At 40.5% G+C, this 12,253-nt stretch overlaps 1 protein-coding gene and 1 pseudogene across 10 annotated transcripts in view; both read right to left on the minus strand.

Moving 5' to 3' along the window:
* BIRC6 (baculoviral IAP repeat containing 6) overlaps window positions 1–12,253 on the minus strand; it is a 238,151-nt gene that overhangs the window by 207,608 nt on the left and 18,290 nt on the right. The gene's annotated exons all lie outside the window — the stretch shown is intronic.
* On the minus strand, window positions 12,089–12,188 carry LOC136401771 (U2 spliceosomal RNA; annotated as a pseudogene).

Consider the following 12,253-nt stretch of genomic DNA (forward strand, 5'->3'; position numbering starts at 1 on the left):
ACAAATTCACAGTCTCTGTAAAAAGACTTTAAAGAATGACCAATTATGCCCTGGCCAGTTGTCTCAACGGATAGTGTCAGCCCGGTGTATGGACGTCCCAGTGCAATTCCTGGTCAAGGCACACAAGAGAAGCAACCATCTGTTTCTCTTCCCTTCCCTCTCCCCCTTCTCTACCTCTTCCTCTCCTGAAGCCAATGGCTCAATTGGTTCAAGTGTTGGTCCTGGGTGCTGAGGATAGCTCAGTTGGTCCAAGTGTGTCAGCCTCAAGAGCTAAAAATAGCTCGGTTGATATGAGCATTGGCCCCAGACAGGGGTTGCTGGGTGCAACCCGGTCAGGGAGCATATGGGAGTCTGTCTCACTATCTCCCCTCCTCTCACTTAAAAAAAATTTAAAAAAAGAATGACCAATTGTGAAAGAGACTTTCCATGGGGCATGGGGAGGTACAATGCAGGGGTTGGGAGTGAGATTGAGGATGTTATATTGAATGGGACACCTGAAACCATGTTAACACAATAAATTAAAAATTAAGCAGAAAAATTAAAATAAATCAGAGGCCTACCCATCAACCTCTAGGACAACTATAAAACATGTTACAATCAATGAATATTACTGTTGGTTTTCTTCCCAGATTATTATAGTTCTCTTAGGTTCTAATAAAAAGTTTGAGGGCATTACAAAACTGATTAGGAACTAATTCATTATCTATATAAAACAAAGGAAAATAAAACCATACTATATTTATACAGTTCAGTCCCAGATCTGGAGAGTTCAATGTATGTTAGTATAGAAGGAAAACAATCTCTGAAATATAATAAAATAGGACTATATAGCCAGCACTTCTAATCTCTCGGTAAAAACCAGAGGAAACAATACTAATTATAGAAATTCAAAATAAAATTGTGTAAAAACTTTAAAGACAGTTTCAAAACTCATCAACTATAGTATTTTTAGACTATTCTATTTTTTTAAAGGTTTTATTTATTAGTTTTAGAGAGAGGATACAGAGAGAGAAGGGAGAAGGAGCAGGAAGCATCAACTCTTAGTAGTTGCTTCTTGTATGTGCCTTGACTAGACAAACCCAGGGATTCAAACCAGCAACCTCAGCGTTCCAGGTTGACATTTCATCCACAGCACCACCACAGGTCAGACTAGACTATTCTATTTTATTAGCAGTTTAGGTTCATAGCAAAACTGAGCAGAAGGTACAACAATTTCCCTGCCTTCTCCCCCCCCCCCCCAATTCACTATAATTTCTCTTTAAAAAAACTACAAAGTCTACTTAATTTTTTTTAGGATGTGTAATTAGGTAATACAATAAAAATCGTAACTTTAAAACTATCCCCAGAGGTTTTAAATTGAGTGTCCAGGCAACCCCAGGGTTCCATATAATTGTCAGTAGATATTCTGCAGGTCGTAACTGTAAAAAAAGTCAAAACTGTTTTCTGAACTTCTTACACTATGCAATACAAGCACTGAAAGGAATGCAGTGACGAAGTGCAGTCTTGTTGGCAATTTCTTCAGAGCTCTCAGGCCTGTCCATATAAAAGAGCATGCAGTAGGGCCATGATCATTCAGATGAGTCCATTCTCGTTTTGTCCTGGGCTAAGGAAGGCCATTCGTAAGCGGTAAATGCTGTACTGCACTGCACAGTGGGGAAAAAAGTAAGTGTGCTAATATCAGCCATACTGCCTGTCCCAAGGCTCTTCCTGCTTAGATGACTAATTATATCATAACTAATTACATATGCAAAGATCATACTTCCAAATAAGGACACATTCTGAGTTTCCTTGTGAAATGATTATTTTTTTTGTATTTTTCTGAAGTTGGAAACGAGGAGGCAGTCAGACAGACTCCCACATGCACCCGACAGGGATCCACCCGGCATGCCCACCAGGGGGCGATGCTCTGCCCATCTGGGGCGTTGCTCTGCTGCAACCAGAGCCATTCTAGCGCCTGAGGCAGAGGCCACAGAGCCATCCTCAGCGCCCGGGCCAACTCTGCTCCAATGGAGCCTTGGTTGCAGGAGAGGAAGAGAGAGACAGAGAGGAAGGAGAGGGGGAGGGGTGGAGAAGCAGATGGGCGCTTCTCCTGTGTGCCCTGGCTGGGAATCGAACCCGGGACTCCCGCACGCCAGGCTGACACTCTACCACTGAGCCAACCGGCCAGGACCTTGAAAATGAATTTTGAGGGAAGATTATTCAACTCAATACCAACCTTTTTCCTGATTCTTAGCCTAAAAAATAGGGGAAAGAACTTTGTTAATATAATCTGATTAGATTTTACTGATCTGCCGTTAGACAAGTCCTTAATTTCTGTGAAGGAAAAATTCCCTGCAGAGAAGAAAGAATATTTTGTGGAATTTTTCACCTTCTTACATGTTTGAGCAAAACATTTCTTATTTAACAAGCATCACAATGAAGGACAGAAATTCTCTTACTTCAGTTAAAAATAAAATACATGTGTGCTTAAGTCTGACCTAGCAAAGACTATTTGTAAAGCAAAAAACAATCATAGATTTCACAATAAGAGGTAAATTTCAATGTTTAATTTTAGTTTACACTATTTTTTTTTAGATTTTATTTATTCATTTTTATGAGAGGGAGAGGGAGAGGGAGAGGGAGAGGGAGAGGGAGAGGGAGAGGGAGAGGGAGAGGGAGAGGGAGAGGGAAAGGGAGAGGGAGAGGGAGAGGGAGAGGGAGAGGGAGAGGGAGAGGGAGAGGGAGAGGGAGAGGGAGAGGGAGAGGGAGAGGGAGAGGAAGAGAGCAGGGGGAGGAGCTGGAAGCATCAACTCCCATATGTGCCTTGACCAGGCAAGCCTGGGGTTTCGAACCGGTGACCTCAGCGTTCCAGGTTGACGCTTTATCCACTGCGCCACCACAGGTCAAGCTAATTTTAGTTTATAACAATAACAACTTCAAGCACCTAAAGGCCCATAAAAAAGATCAAGAAACCTATATTAGAGTCTGTGTTATTCAGTAAGGAAACATTTTTTCAAACTCCTGTAAAATAAGAGCATCTTAAGTTATACTTCTATCTCCCATGCCTATCTTTAAAAAAATTAAATCCAGGCCCTGGCTGGTTGGCTCAGTGGTAGAGCGTCGGCCTGGCGTGCAGAAGTCCCGGGTTCGATTCCTGGCCAAGGTACACAGGAGAGGTGCCCATCTGCTTCTCCACCCCTCCTCCTCTCCTTCCTCTCTGTCTCTCTCTTCCCCTCCCACAGCGAGGTTCCATTGGAGCAAAGATGGCCCGGGCACTGGGGATGGCTCCTTGGCCTCTGCCCCAGGCGCTAGAGTGGCTCTGGTCGCAACAGAGCGATGCCCCGGAGGGGCAGAGCATCGCCCCCTGGTGGGCGTGCCGGGTGGATCCCGGTCGGGCACATGCGGGAGTCTGTCTGACTGTCTCTCCCTGTTTCCAGCTTCAGAAAAATACAAAAAAAAAAAATTAAATCCCATTTTGGCATAAACCAGTTATTTAACAGAAACTTATTTTGTTTGCTTTATGAGGTTAGTGTCTGAACTAAAATTTCTAAAAAAAAAAAAGATAAGCTATGCTTAACTGTTTGTTATGGCTTCAAGAAATGTTGGCTAAAAAGTTATTTAGGGTTCCTAAGTAGGGGAAAACATTGCTGCACATACCCTATACTACATACTGCACATTGTTGTATTTTTGTATAGAAGATATTTGTAAAAAGACTTTTAACCCTACATGGATAAAGTCAAGAAAACGTTTTCCAGCAGGAAACATTAAGAGGAAAAACTCAAATGTCTTCCTACCTACACCAAAGACCAGCAAACTTCTGGTGAAAAGGGTCAGACAGTAAATATTTTAAACTTCAAGAGATGTAAGATCTCTCTCACAATTATTCAACTCTGCCATGATACCCCAAAAGCAGCCATAAACAACATGTAAATAAATGAGTGTGGATATATGTTCCAATAACACTTTAGTTACAAAATCAGGAGAAAATATGACAGTCACAGAGGTGGTAGCAGGCCATAGTTTACAGACCCAATTGACACTATAATGACTAACAAAACAGATATTCTTTCTAGGCAGGAGAAATTTTATAAAAATAGGTTAAAAATTCAAAGGCAAACACAATAAACTGCTGAAAACTAATGAAAAAAACATGGAAAGCAACCAGTGAAAAGCTGATGTTACTTAAAAGTAATATTCATACAACATAATAAACAGTTCAAATGCTATAGAGATGTTTACCTGGAACCTATGTACTCTTATTGACCAACACAACTCCATTAAATTTAATTTCTAAATTAAAAAAAATAAACACATTTATCATTAAAACCCTGGGGTTCCTTAGGAAGTGAACCATATTTTTTTTAAATACTGAAAAAAATTCTATCTCCAACAAAAATATCCTTCAGGAATGAACATAAAATAAAAACAGTCTCACATAAAGGAATATGAAAAAGAAATTTCGCCAGCAAGCTGCTCAAAATGAACTGCTAAGAGAAGTTCATCAAACAGATGAGAAATGACTTCAGAATGAGGGAAGAGCAGAAATGATGATTCTTCACCTCAGTTATTTAAAATGTATTTGAGGCCCTGGCCAGTTGGCTCAGCGGTAGAGCGTCGGCCTGGCGTGCGGGGGATCCGGGTTCGATTCCCAGCCAGGGCACATAGGATAAGCGCCCATTTGCTTCTCCACCCCCCCCCCTTCCTCTCTGTCTCTCTCTTCCCCTCCCGCAGCCAAGGCTCCATTGGAGCAAAGATGGCCCGGGCGCTGGAGATGGCTCCTTGGCCTCTGCCCCAGGCGCTAGAGTAGCTCTGGTCGCAACAGAGCGACGCCCCGGAGGGGCAGAGCATCGCCCCCTGGTGGGCAGAGCGTCGCCCCTGGTGGGCATGCCGGGTGGATCCCGGTCAGGCGCATGCAGGAATCTGTCTGACTGTCTCTCCCCGTTTCCAGCTTCAGAAAAATACAAAAAAATAAAAAAATGTATTTGACAACTAAAAGCAAAAATCATTACTTTGTCTGACAGGGTTTTCAATGTATGTAAATGTAGTAAGTCAACTATAACTTTTGTACATTCCACACAAAATGATAAAATAGTTATTCTAAATAGATTGTGAGCCTGACCTGTGGTGGCGCAGTGGATAAAGCATCAACCTGGAAACACTGAGGTTGCCGGTTCAAAACCCTGAGCTTGCCTGGTCAAGGCACATATGGGAGTTGATGCTTCCTGCTCCTCCCCCCTTCTCTCTCTCTCTCTCTCTCCCCTCTCTATAATGAATAAATAAAATCTTTAAAAAAAAAAAAAAAGATTGTGAAAAGTATGTATCATATATTGTAATCCCTCAAGTAACTACAAAAAAATAATTATAGTTAAAAACAAATTAAAACAATTTTACAATCAAATAATCAAAAAAGCAGAAAAAAGTTACAGGAAAAAAAATAAATATATAATAAAATGAAATATTTAAATCAAAATATTTATATTAAATATAAGTGGCCTAAATATGCCAACTGACAGATTATCGAATGAACTTAAACATAGACACACACTAACTAAGTCTATGGCACCTATAAGAAAACTTTGGCCCTGGCCGGTTGGCTCAGTGGTGGAGCGTCGGCCTGGCATGCAGGAGTCCCGGGTTCGATTCCCGGCCAGGGCACACAGGAGAGGCGCCCATCTGCCTCTCCACCCCTCCCCCTCTCCTTCCTCTCCCGCAGCCGAGGCTCCATTGGAGCAAAAGATGGAAAGATGGCCAGGGCGCTGGGGATGGCTCCTTGGCCTCTGCCCCAGGCGCTAGAGTGGCTCTGGTCACAACAGAGCGACACCCAGGATGGGCAGAGCATCGCCCCCTGGTGGGCATGCCGGGTGGATCCCGGTCGGGCGCATGCGGGAGTCTGTCTGACTGCCTCCCCATTTCCAGCTTCAGAAAAATAAAAAATAAAATAAAAAAAAGAAAGAAAACTTTACCCTTCTAAAAGGGTAAACACAAAGGATGAAAAAAGGATATATAATGCAAAGGTAAATTTTAAAAGACAGAATATCTAGCCCTGACCAGGTAGTTCAGTTGGTTAGAGTGTCATCCCAACATGCCAAGGTTGCAGGTTCAATATCAGGTTAGGATACAAATAAGAATCAACCAATGAATTTCTAACAACAAATCAATGTCTCTCTCTCTTTCTCAAATGAACTTTTTTTTAAATTTTTTATTCAGTGAAAGAAGGGGAGGCAGGGCAAAAGACTCCTGCATGTGTCCTGACAGGGATCCCCCTAGCAAGATCATTAGGGGGCGATTCTCTGCCCATCTGGTCATTGCTCTGTTGCTCAACAACCAAGCTCTTCTTAGCACCTGAGGCAGAGGCCATACAGCCATCCTCAGAGCCCGAGGCCAACTTGTTCCAATCAAGCCATGGCTACAGGAGAGGAAGAAAGATAGAGAGCGAGAAGGGAGAGGGGAAGGGGTGGAGAAGCAGATGGGTGCTTCTCCTGTGTGCCCTGACCAGGAATTGAACCTGGGACAACCACAAACTGGGCCAAAGCTCTACCACTGACCCAACCAGCGAAGGTGAAATCAACAGTTGTTGTTTTTTTTAAAAAAAAAGAGAGAGTATATATATTCAGAGTAAAAAAAAAATCTCTAAGATAAAAAATTACATTAAAAAAGGGTCAATTTGCAAAGCAAAAATAATCCTGAATACATATATAACTAACAGAACTTCAAAATGCAAAAAACAAAATTAACAACTGAAAGAAATAGGCATCCATAATTACAGCTGGAGACTTCAACATTCCCCTTTCAGTAATTGACAGACTAATAGAAAGAAAACTAGTGGAGACAGAAACTGGACACCATCAACCAATGACATTTATAGAATATTACACCAATCAAAAGTAGAATAACCATTCTTTTCAAGTGTTCACAGAACATTCATCAATACAGATCATACCCTGGGTCCTAAAACAGATTCTAACAAAAATAAAATAAGTAAAAGTAGGTTATCTGACTATAATGAATTTAAGTAGGAATCAATAACAAATATAATAGGAAACCCCTACTTGAACTTAAACAACATACTTCTAAATAATCCATTGGTCAATGAATAAGTCTCAGGTAATTAAAATGTTTAATTGAATGAAAATGAAAATACATCAAATTTTGTCATATGCAACTAAAGTAATGTTAAGAGTGAAATCTAAAGCAATGTTTAGAGTGAGATTTACAGGAATTAAATGTTTATATTAGGGTAGGGAAGGGGCTCTCAAATCAACAACCTAAGATTCTTGTTTAAAGAAACAAGAAAAACAAAAGAAAAATAAAACCAAAACAAGCAAAAGAAAAGAGATACAGCAAAACTCAATGAAACCGAAAACAAAAAAGAGAAAAATCAATTCAAGCAAAAAATAGTTTTTAGCCTGACCCGGTGGTGGAACAGTGAATAGAGCCTCAACCTGGGATACTAAGGACCCAGGTTCGAAAACCCAAGGTTGCTGGCTTGAGGAAGGGGTCGCTGGCTTGAGAATGGGACCATTGGCTCAGCTGGAGCCCCCCAATCAAGGAATATATAAGAAAGGAATCAATGAATAACTAAGGTGCTGCAACTATGAGTTGATGTTCTTCATCACTCTCCCTTCCTATCTATCTCTCTCTCTCTCTCTCTCTCTCTCTCTCTCTCTCTCTCTCTCTCGCTAAAAAAAAAAAAATTTAAATATCAATGAAATTGTAGCCTGATCAGGCAGTGGCACAGTGGATAGAGCATCGGACTGGGATGCGGAGGACCCAGGTTCGAGACCCCGAGGTCGCCAGCTTGAGCGCTGGCTCATCTGGTTTGAGCAAAGCTCACCAGCTTGGACCCAAAGTCGCTGGCTTGAGCAAGGGGTTACTCGGTCTGCTGTAGCCCCACAGTCAAGACACATATGAAAAAGCAATCAATGAACAACTAAGGTGTTGCAACGAAAAACTAATGATTGACGCTTCTCATCTCTCCCCGTTCCTGTCTGTCTGTACCTATCTATCCATCTCTCTGACTCTCTCTCTCTGTCCTTGTATAACAAAAAACAAAAAAAAAAAGACTGAATAGTTTCATCCTAAGATCAGGAGCAAGGTCACATGTACTCCCTCACCATTCCTATTCTATATCATACTGATAGATGGAGCTGCTACAGTAAGGAAAGAAATGAGAAGTTAAAAATCACATATTAGAAAGGAAGAAATTAAACTGTCCCTATTAACAGATAACATGGTTACCTATGTAGAAAAATCCCAGGAAATCTAAAATAAAAACAAAACTACTAGAGCTAATAATTGAGTTTGACAAGGTTCAGTAAACAAAATTAATATCAAAATCAAGCAAAGATCAATCTGCAACTGAAATTTACAAAAAACAACCTGAAGAGGTTGGTGGTGCAATGGGTAGAGCACCCATCTGGGACACTGAGGTCCGAGGTTTGAAACCCTGAAGTCGCCTGCTAGAGTGCAAGCTCACCAGCTTGAGCACGGGATCGCCGGCTTGAGCATGGAATTATAGACATGACCCCATGGTTGCTGGCTTGAGCAAGGGGTCACTGGCTTAGCTGGAAAGCCCCCACTACCCCATCAAGACACGTATGAGAAAGAAATCAAATAACTTAGTGCCACAACTACTAGTTAATGCTTCTCTTCTCTCTCCCTTCCTGTCAGTCTGTCCCTATATGTCCCTCCCTCTTTCTCTCTCCTTCCAATGCACTAAAAAAAAAAAAAAATTTAACAGTTTATATCTCTAAAACATAAAATACTTAAGATACATACCTAATAAAAAGTATACAAGATATATATGCTGAAAAGTACAGAAGACTGATAAAAAAAATCAAAGAAGATCTAACTAAAACCATGGTCATGGACTGGAAAAGTCTACACAGTAAAGACGTCAATAATCCCAGAATTTGTCAGCCTGGTGTGCAGGAGTCCCGGTTCAATTCCTGGCCAGGGCACACAGGAGAAGCGCCCATCTGCTTCCCCACCCCTCCTCCTCTCTTCCTCTCTGTCTCTCTCTTCCCCTCCCGCAGCCAAGGCTCCATTGGAGCAGAGTTGGCCTCAGCGCTGAGGATGGCTCTGTGGCTTCTGCCTCAGGTGCTAAAATGGCTCTGGTTGCGGCAGAGCGATACCCCAGATGGGCAGAGCATCGCCCCCTGGTGGGCATGTCGGGTGGATCCTGGTCGGGCACATGCAGGAGTCTGTCTTACTGCCTCCCCGTTTCCAACTTAAGAAAAATACAAAAAAAAAAAAAAAATCCCAGAATTGTTCTATAGATTTAATGCAATTTCTATCAAAATCACAGCAGAATTTTTTAGATATAAACTGATTCTAAGATTTATTTGAAAAGGCAAATGAACTGGAATAGCCAAAACAATTTTGATAAAGAATAAAGTTGGACAAATCACAGGATTTTAGGACTAACTTATAATGAAAGTGTAAAATGTAGTGCTGAGAAATGGATAGACATATAGAACCATGGAACAAAACAGAATCCAGAGATAGACTGACATAAACATGGCCATTTGATATTCTTTTTAATTGTGGCAAATTATATGATACACAACAAAATTTTCCATTTTAATCATTTTTAACTATACAATTCAGTGGCATTAAATACACTGACACTGCTGTACATTCATCCACAGAACTCTTTTCAATTTGCAAAAATGAAACTGTAACCATCTGGACATTAGCTCTCCCTACCCACTCCATCCTCCCCAGCTCCTGACAACCACTATTCTACTTTCTGTCTCTAAGGAGCTGATACTCTTAAGTATTTCATGTAAGTGAAATCACACAATATTTGCTCTTTTGTGACTGGCTTATTTCATGCAGGATTTGCTCTTATTTGACTGGCTTATTTTTCTGAACATAATGTCATGTAGCATGTGTAAAAATTTCCCTTCTTTTTAAAGCATACAAAAGAATGTCGCTCATGCACCATATTTATCTAGTCATCTATCTATGGACCCTTGGGTGACTTATACCTTTTTGACTATTGGGAATAATGCTGCTTATCAATACAGTGTACAAATATTTCAAGACCTTACTTTCAATTCTTTTGTTCACCTAAATGTGGCTTTTCGGGATCTAATAATTTTATTTTTATTGTTTGAGGAACTGCCAATACTGTTTTCAATAGTGTATGCACTATTTTATATTCCAACCAACACTACACAAGGACTGCAATTTCTTCACATATTCAAACCACTTACTAAAAACAAAAACAAATACAATCATCCTAATGGGTGTGGATTGATTTGAATCTCCTTAATGATTTGTGAAGGTCAACATCTTTTCAAGGGCTTGTTAAACCTTTCCGTATCTTCTTTGGAGAAATGTCTATTAGAGTCCTTTGCCCACTCTTTAATTAGGTTGTTTTTGTCATGGAGTTCTAAAAGTTCTCTACATATTTTTTTTTTTTAACAGAGAGAAAGTTAGAGAGAGGCATAGACAGGGACAGATAGACAGGAATGGAGAGATGAGAAGCATCAATCATTAGTTTTTTGTTGTGTATTGCGACACCTTAGTTGTTCATTGATTGCTTTCTCATATGTGCCTTGACTGCGGGCCTTCAGCAGACCGAGAAACCCCTTGCTTGAGCCAGCGACCTTGGGTCCAAGCTGGTGAGCTTTTGCTCAAACCAGATGAGCCCGCGCTCAAGCTGGCGACCTCAGGGTCTCGAACCTGGGTCCTCGGCATCCCAGTCCGATGCTCTATCCACTGCGCTACCACCTGGTCAGGCTCTCTACATATTCTTGATATTAATTCTCTCTAAATATATCTGAATATGTATTGGAAAATATTTCCTCCTGTTCCATGATTTGCCTTTTTACTGTTCATAGTGTCCTTCAATGAACAAAAAGATTTTCATTTTGATAAAGTCCAGTTTATCTATATTTTTATTTAGTTGCCTGTGTCTTTGGTGTCATATCCAAGAAATCACTGCCAAATCCAATGTCATGAAACTTTTCCCCTTTGTTTTCTCTTAAAGAGTTTTATAATTGTGGCTCTTACGTTTAGGTCTTTGATCCATTTGCATTCGTTTTTGTATATGAGGCTAGTTAGGTAAAAGTACAACTTCACTCTTGTGAATATCCAGTTTTCTGAGCACAATTTCTTCTTCCTTTTTTAATTAAGTGAGAACAGAGGAGGCAGAGACAGACTCCCACATGCAGCCCTACTGAGATCTATCCAGTAAGTCCCCTATTAGGCAATGCTCTCTGCCCATCTAGGTTGTTGCTCTACTGCTTGGCAACAGAGCTATTTTTAGTGTCTAAGGCAGGCCACCAAGCCATCCTCAGCACCAGGGTCATCTCACTCAAATAAATCAATCCATGGCCACAGGAGGGGCTGTAGAGAAGCAGATGGTTGCTTCTCCTGTGTGCACTGAAAGGGAATCAAACCCGAGACTTCCACTAGCTGGGCCGACATTCTACTACTGAGCCAACCAGCCAGGGCCTGTTTCTTAAAGAGACTCTCCTTTTTCCCCTGAATGATCTTGGCCTCCCTATCAAAAATCATTTGACCATACATGTAAGTGTTTATTATTGTGTCCTCTACTCCATCAGACTGTATCTGTCTATGCCAATACCACATTATTTTGATGACTGTAGCATTGCAGTAAGTTTTGAAATCCGGAAGTGTGAGTCTTACAACTGTTCTTTTTCAAGAATGCTTTGTCTGTGTGGGGACCTTTGAGATTCCATATAAATTTTAGGATGCATTTTTCTATTTCTGCAAAAGAATGTCATGCAGGTTTTGATAAAGCGTGCATTGAATCTGTAAATTGCTTTGGTTAATGTTGACTTCCTAACAATACATAATACTAAGTACTGACAAGGATGTAGAGGAAGTGGAACTCATACATTTCTAATGAAAATGCATAATGATACAGCCACACTACTTGGAACATTTCCTATAAAGTTAAGTATATACTTACCAAATGGCCCTGTAATCACATTTCTACATATTTACCCTAGAGACAAAAAAAACCTTACATTCACACAAAAATCGGTACTTAAGTGCTTATAGTAGCTCTATTCATAATCACCAAAAAATGGTAATATCCAAATGTCATTTAAAGATTGACCAGCTAAACAAAGATGATATAAAATACTATTTAACAATAAAAACGAATGAACTATTAAACTAATAAGAACAGATACTACACTTGATCTTAACCAAAAGGCCAAGAAGCAATAGGAATGAACTATTGATATATGGCAACAACTTGAATTAATCTCAAAGGTATTGTGCTAAGTGCAA

Source organism: Saccopteryx leptura, chromosome 3 (assembly GCF_036850995.1).
Source record: "Saccopteryx leptura isolate mSacLep1 chromosome 3, mSacLep1_pri_phased_curated, whole genome shotgun sequence".
NCBI classification, from domain to species: Eukaryota; Metazoa; Chordata; class Mammalia; order Chiroptera; family Emballonuridae; genus Saccopteryx; species Saccopteryx leptura.